The sequence below is a fragment of the Gadus morhua genome, chromosome 4 (genome assembly GCF_902167405.1).
Source record: "Gadus morhua chromosome 4, gadMor3.0, whole genome shotgun sequence".
NCBI classification, from domain to species: Eukaryota; Metazoa; Chordata; class Actinopteri; order Gadiformes; family Gadidae; genus Gadus; species Gadus morhua.
The window spans coordinates 42299536-42307035 of NC_044051.1; the positions used below are offsets into that span (position 1 = coordinate 42299536).

Below are 7500 nucleotides of genomic sequence, written 5' to 3' on the forward strand. Positions count from 1 at the left end.
GGATGGTATGTATGTTCTTCCTGACAGGCGTGAGAACCGTCCCCGATGGGATCCTTATGGAGGAGAGGCTTATAACACACGCACACACGCACACGCACACACGCACGCGCGCACACTGACTAACACACACACACACACACACACACACACACACACACACACACACACACACACACACACACACACACACACAGCTGAGGCTGTGTGTGTGCTGAGGCTGAGGCTGTGTGCGCACACGCACGCGCGCGCACACGTTAAACCGACCCGCTTACATACCATAACACAATAACATACCGCACACACACACGATCCATGTGCACCATGTTTGTGTGTGTGGTATGTTTTGTATTATGGTGTGTCAGCGGTCAGTCTAACGTGTGTGTGTGTGTGTGTAGGAGTGTGTGTGTGTGCGTGTGTGTGTGTGGAGGTTGTTGTGTTGTTACAGCCTCCTTCTCCATCTTCATTTAAACCCTTGCCTGAGGGATGGCCGTAGTCACGGAAACGATGCTCAGTGAGAACACCGGGCTCTCTCTCTCTCGCTCTCTCTCTCTCTCTCTCTGTCTCTGTCTCTGTCTCTGTCTCTCTCTCTCTCTCTCTCTCTCTGTCTCTGTCTCTGTCTCTGTCTCTGTCTCTCTCTCTCTCTCTCTCTCTCTCTCTCTCTCTGTCTCTGTCTCTGTCTCTGTCTCTCTCTCTCTCTCTCTCTCTCTCTCTCTCTCTCTCTCTCTCTCTCTCTCTCTCTGTCTCTGTCTCTGTCTCTGTCTCTCTCTGTCTCTGTCTCTGTCTCTGACCCTCTCTCCACCTCTACCTCTACCTCTACCTCTACTTCTCTGTCTCTGTCTCTACTTCTCTCTCCCTCTCCCTTTCTCTCTCTCTCTCTCTCTCTCTCTCTCTCTCTCTCTCTCTCTCTGTCTCTCTGTCTCTCTCTCTCTCTCTCTCTCTCTCTCTCTCTCTCTCTCTCTCTCTCTCTCTCTCTCTCTCGACCCTGTGTTGTCAGAGGAGTGGAGCTGTGTCCTTGTTTAAATGCAGGACATGTGACCGGTCGATCAGCATGTGGTGTGTGTGTGTGTGTGTGTGTGTGTGTAAGGGCACACGTGTGTTGTGTATTTATAGATGTATTTTGTGTTAGTAAATAGAGTTTCTGTGTGTGGGTGTGTGTTTGTGTAACGGTTTATGTATAGATGTGGGTTGCGGTTGTGCAGGCTTGTGTGTTTATGTGTGTGTCTGTGTGTTTATGAGGAGCTCTGTCAGAACTGAGAGGGAGAGAGAGAGAGGGTGAGAGAGAGGGTGAGAGAGAGGGTGAGAGAGAGGTTGAGAGAGGGAGAGAGAGGTAGAGAGGTAGAGAGAGGTAGAGAGAGAGAGGGGGAGAGGGGGAGATAGGGAGAGAGAGAGAGATGCCTCCTCCACCCTTTCTGTTGATGTTTTCCAGAAGCTTCCGCCTAAAGGTCAAGTGTCAAGTTTGGGTTTGAGATTGTGAGCGGGGAGCACTAGTGAGGTATGGGTGGTGTAGTGAGGTCAGCACTAGTGAGGTATGGGTGGTGTAGTGAGGTCAGCACTAGTGAGGTATGGGTGGTGTAGTGAGGTCAGCACTAGTGAGGTACGGGTGGGGCAGTGGGGTATGGGTGGGGCAGTGAGGTATGGGTGGTGTAGTGAGGTCAGCACTAGTGAGGTACGGGTGGGGCAGTGAGGTATGGGTGGTGTAGTGAGGTACGGGTGGGGCAGTGGGGTGTGGGTGGGGCAGTGAGGTGCGGGTGGGGTGGGGCAGTGAGGTGTGGGTGGGGCAGTGAGGTGTGGGTGGGGCAGTGAGGTGTGGGTGGTGTAGTGAGGTATGGGTGGGGCAGTGAGGTGTGGGTGGGGCAGTGAGGTGTGGGTGGGGCAGTGAGGTGTGGGTGGGGCAGTGAGGTATGGGTGGGGCAGTGAGGTGTGGGTGGGGTGGGGCAGTGAGGTAGTGGGTGGGGCAGTGAGGTATGGGTGGTGGCAGTGAGGTATGGGTGGGGCAGTGAGGTATGGGTGGTGTAGATACAGGGTAAGATCTGAACACGAGGCGTGTGACGTAGCAGCAGGTTAAAACACCGTCAGGAGCGTTCAGCAGCAGTCAGACGCTTTCCCCCCCAAAGTTACCCTGTGGACCACACCCTGTGGTTCAGCTGAAACCACACACACACACCCTCACCCAAGTGAGGGTGCACACACATAACCACACACACATTCAAACACACAAACAGGGTTGGAAACATAATATATACAATATCCACAATGTATTCCCAAGCATTAACTCACATATCGTGTGTGTGTTTAAGCTTGTGTGTGAGTGTGTGTGTGTGTGTGTGTGTGCGTGAACCCAGCATTCAAACTCTGCTTTAACACCCAGTCTGTCCCCCACATGTCACACAACTCACACACTCTCACACACACTCTTAAACACACGCACACACACACACACACACTTTCTCTCTCTCACCACACGCACACTCTCCCTTGAACACATGCAGCACATACTCTCACACTTACAGCTCACACACATTCAGTCCATCTCTCTCTCTCTCTCTCTCTCTCTCTCTCTCTCTCTCTCTCTCTCTCTCTCTCTCTCTCTCTCTCTCTCTCTCTCTCTCTCTCTCTCTCTCTGACAGACACCATGCACACATCTTCAAACATTCTGTCCAACTCTCTCTCTCTGACAAAGACACACACACACACACACACACACACACACACACACACACACACACACACACACACACACACACACACACACACACACACATGCTCACACACACACACACACACACACACACACACACACACACACACACACACATGCTCACTTCCTCAGTGTCTCCCAGGCTTTTCAGAAGAATATTTTGAACTCAAGGCATTTCCTGTCTTCTTTCTCCATCAGGACACACACACACACACACACACACACACACACACACACACACACACACACACACACACACACACACACACACACACACACACACACACACACACACACACACACACACACACACACATTGCAGCTTAAGAACGTATGATATTTTTTTTCTGTTGTTTATTGTGTGTGTGTGAGAGAGAAGGGAAGAAAGCAGACCCCATGGAAAGGGGTGGGGATGGGGGGGTTGAGGGGGGAGGCGATGGGAGGGCAGGGGGGGGTGGGGATGGGGGGGTTGAGGGGGGAGGCGATGGGAGGGCAGGGGGGGGGGGGGGTCGGGGGGGTTCCCAGTTGTTCCCTGGTCTCTCCCTGGTCTCTCTCCCAGTTACATAAGCTCTCCCCCGTCACATTCCTCTGGCGTTCCCCCAGAGACTCTCTGAGGTCCCCTTCCCCCATTTCGGGGGTTTCGAGTGATGGTGAGGGGTGGGGGGGGTTGTGAACCGCGGCCAGGAGGCGGGCCTCATTAGCGGCCGTCCCGGGGGGCGGCGTTACAAGTGCGGTGAATCGGCGTCATTGTTCCCCTGCCCCCCTTCCCCCCCCCCCCCCCCCCGTGTCTCTGAACCACACGACCTTTGACCCCACCCCCAGGGGTCAGGTCTTTGAGGTGAAAGCGGAAGCACCCGGGAGGCAGGTTGGGAGGGGGGGGGGGTTATGGCTCCTTTGAGAGGTGGGACCTTCCGGATCAGGTTAGGGACTGGGAGAGGGTTCAGAGGCAGCAGGTCGGAATCTCAGTTTCATCCGTCGAAGCTCACTTCCTGTTTGTGTCTGGGCTGTCAGAGGTCGGTCTCTGGCCTCAGGTCGGTGTCTGGCCTCAGGTCGGTGTGTGGCCTCCGGTCGGTGTGTGGCCTCCGGTCGGTGTGTGGCCTCAGGTCGGTGTGTGGCCTCAGGTCGGTGTGTGGCCTCAGGTCGGTGTGTGGCCTCAGGTCGGTGTGTGGCCTCAGGTCGGTGTCTGGCCTCAGGTCGGTGTCTGGCCTCAGGTCGGTGTCTGGCCTCAGGTCGGTGTCTGGACTCGGGTTGGAGTCTGGCCTCGGGTTGAGTGGCTGGCCTCAGGTTGGAGTGTGGCCTCGCGGGTTGAGTGGCTGGCCTCAGGTTAGCATGTCCGCTAGCAGCTCTTGGCTCTGCTCTATGATGGAGGACCTGACGGCTCCATCAGGGGAATCAAAACTCAAAATAACTTCAGGAGGAAGACTTAAAGCGTTGCTCATTTGGTCTCGGCTCGTTGGTAATCCTCCATCTTTACGCCAAAGAGGCCGGACCATCAGGGAGGCCGCAGTGCATCATGGGTAATGAGCAGTAGGCGCCGACGGCTGGTTGATCCGCTCGTTTGCGTAGCGGTCAGATTAGCGGCGTCTCTGGCGGCGGGCACCGGGCCGACGGGCCGCGACCCAACCCCGGCCGACGGGAAGTCAGCGGCCAGCTGATGGGATGACCGCACGCGGGCGCCATGGCAACCCAGAGATTGACCTACCTCCAGGGCTCCGGTTGTCATGGCGCAGAGCCACAAACGCCGTCGGCTCGCCAACGGAATCGTATTAACGAAAACTGTAAAAACGTTGAGTGGCGACGAATAATCAGCGAAACAAGAAAACGTTCTGATTATATCCAAACCCCTCGGCTCGCTCAGGAGTGTAGAGCGTGATCACGTGATCAAAGATTATCTTGTTTTGTCTCTGAATGTTTATCTTTGTTAAAGTGACGCAATAGAGAGAGAGTGCACACACACACACACACACACACACACACACACACACACACACACACACACACACACACACACACACACACACACACACACAGATACACACACACTCCTATGTCTAGAGATCAGACATGGTCTTTGTCTCCCCCAGCTATAGCAGACCAGATATCCTCCATTTCCAGACACGTGTGTGTGTGTGTGTGTGTGTGTGTGTGTGTGTGTGTGTGTGTGTGTGTCTCTCAACATCTATCAATGTGTCACATTGACTCTTGTCAACGTCACTTAGTGTCCCTCTCTCTCTCTCTCTCTTTCTCTCTCCCTCTCCTGTTCTCCCTCTCTCTCTCCGTCTCTCTCTCCGTCTCTCTCTCCGTCTCTCTCTCTCTCTCTCTCTCTCTCTCTCTCTCTCTCTCTCTCTCTGCAGCAGCAGCTGTCTCGCCCGCCCGCTCCTCCCTCTGTAAGCCAGGTAAGACCTCTGTCTGTCTGCAGCCTCCAGTACCTTTAATTACACGTATAGCTCGCTCTGAAACCTCTCTCCCTCCATTCGCTGTCATTGCCTTTATTTTCCATCCCTCCCGCTCTTTCTCTTCGTCTCTCTCTCTCTGTCTCTGTCTCTCTCTCTCTCTCTGTCTGTCTCTCTCTCTGTCTCTGTCTCTGTCTCTCTCTGTCTCTGTCTCTCTCTCTCTCCCTCTCCTCCCCCTGTGTCTCTCTCTCTCTCTCTCTCTCTCTCTCTCTCTCTCTCTCTCTCTCTCTCTCTCTCTCTCTCTCTCTCTCTCTCTCTCTCTCTCTCTCTCTCTCTCTCTCTCCCCTCTCTCTCTCTCTCCCCCTCTCTCTCTCCCTCTCCTCCCCCTGTCTCTCTGTCTGTCTGTCTGTCTGTCTGTCTGTCTCTGTCTGTCTCTGTCTGTCTCTGTCTCTCTCCTCCCCCTGTCTCTCTCTGTCTCTCTGTCTCTCTCTCTCTCCCCCTATCTCTCTCCCTCTCCTCCCCCTGTCTCTCTCTCTCTCGCCCTCTTTCCCCCTCAAAGTATTGAACTTCTGGGACCTGACAGTTGGTCTGTTTCCGTAGAAACATGAAAAGATTCCCATGAAGATGTTGATGGTGACGATGTTTGATGTGTGTAATGTTTAGTTTGTGTGTCTGTGTGGTCCATTTATTTTTGGAGACTAAAGGGACACACACACACACACACACACACACACACACACACACACACACACACACACACACACACACACACACACACACACCCTGGTTGTTGACCCTCAGGATGTGATGGTCAGACAGGGTCTGTGTGTGTGTGTGTGTGTGTGTGAGGGTTTGGGGGCTTTGTACCCCTATTCACTGAGCTGCCCTTCTCTTGGGGGTCACAGGCGGGCCCCTGGGCCCGGGCCGCGGACCCCAGGTCCTCTGGGGCCCCCCAGGTCCTCTGGGGCCCCCCAGGTCCTCTGGGGCCCACAGACTAGTCCTCAGCACCCGTCGAGGTCACAGACACGTGTTCAAATACACAACAACAATAACAGTATCCCATCACCAGAACACAACATGGCCGCTGTGCAGATAACGAGAGTAACGAGGTTTACAACGTGCTTTTATAACCAGCTGACACTCGAAGCGCTTTACAATAACGCCTCACATTCACTCGCTCACACACCGACGGCGGCGTCAGCCACCGTGTGACTGAGAACCTTCCGCCAGCTCAGAGGATCAGCCTCCTGTAGACCCCTGGGCCCTCAGACCTCCATGAGGGCCTCCTGGAGGTCTGAGAGGCCCCCAGATGGGGCCTTGTGGCCCCCAGGGAGGAGGCATCTGGCCTGGGTGTGAGGAGCGGGGGTGGCGGCGTCATCGCCTGGGACTGACAGCCCAGATGGCTCCCCCGGCTGGAGGGCTGCATGGGGGGGGGGGGGGGGGGGGGGGGTTGGGTATTCCGCCCTGCCGGCGGAATACCTTCGGAGACGCGGCCATCTCCCAGAACGCGGCCGGGTCTGGCGTTGCATGTCGGCGCTCGCTCTCACATGGTGTGATTGAGGAGTTCGACCGCGCGGCCGAGGTAACCCGTGAGCGCTAGCTAGCTCCTCCACCTGGCCCAGCTGCACGCTAGGGCAGGTGGAGGAGCCCGCCCCCCGGGCATAGAACAGTACCCCCCCCCCCCCCCCCCCCCCGGTAACCTGAAGGTTGCTGGTTCGTTCCCCGGCTCCTCCTAGCTGAGTGTCGAGGTGTCCCTGAGCGAGACGCCTCACCCTGACTGCTCCTGACCAGCTGGCTGCCGCCCTGCAGGGCTGACTCCGCCGTCGGCGGGTGAATGAGTGCGCTAGTGGGTGAACGTGAGGCGGTGTTGTAAAGCGCTTTGAGTGGACCGCTGGTTAGAACGGCGCTGTATATGTGCAGTCCATTTAGCATTTAAGCACGTGTATCCGATTGTTTTTCATGCCTTTTCACGCCTTTCAGTGCATTTCGACACTTGCATCATTTATTTTGTCTGCACCTCTTTAATGATGGACATGTTGAAGGTTTAGTAAAGACATCTGGCCCCTGTTGAAAGATGAAGCGCTGAGAACAAGCCCTGTCTAGCTAACTAGCGTTGCTACAGCTTTCCGTTCTAATTTACCTCTTCAACTATTAATCCATACACAATGTCGTTTTCGGAGTCTGTGTGACGATTGAAACGAGACTATGTATTAATTTGCGTGTCTTCGTTATCCTAAACCGTTGTTATGTGCTCCTCCCTCACAACAGCTGAGATGTTTTTCCGATGTCGTTACAGAGCCAAACCTTTTATCTGATGATATCTTAGAATGTTTCATCTCCCGCGTCTTAGAATGCTTTCAATGTGTTATCACATGGCTGGCTATTGAGCTAGCACAGCTGGCTAATGGG

At 54.7% G+C, this 7500-nt stretch overlaps 2 protein-coding genes across 3 annotated transcripts in view; both read left to right on the top strand.

Moving 5' to 3' along the window:
• LOC115542969 (NLR family CARD domain-containing protein 3-like) overlaps positions 1-7500 on the top strand; it is a 397473-nt gene that overhangs the window by 59961 nt on the left and 330012 nt on the right. The gene's annotated exons all lie outside the window — the stretch shown is intronic.
• LOC115542967 (microtubule-associated protein 2) overlaps positions 1-7500 on the top strand; it is a 41644-nt gene that overhangs the window by 9152 nt on the left and 24992 nt on the right. For both annotated transcript variants that reach the window (XM_030355487.1, XM_030355488.1), the window contains exon 2: positions 5053-5094. The gene's annotated coding sequence lies outside the window, so the exon portion shown is untranslated. The remainder of the gene's footprint in view (positions 1-5052; positions 5095-7500) is intronic.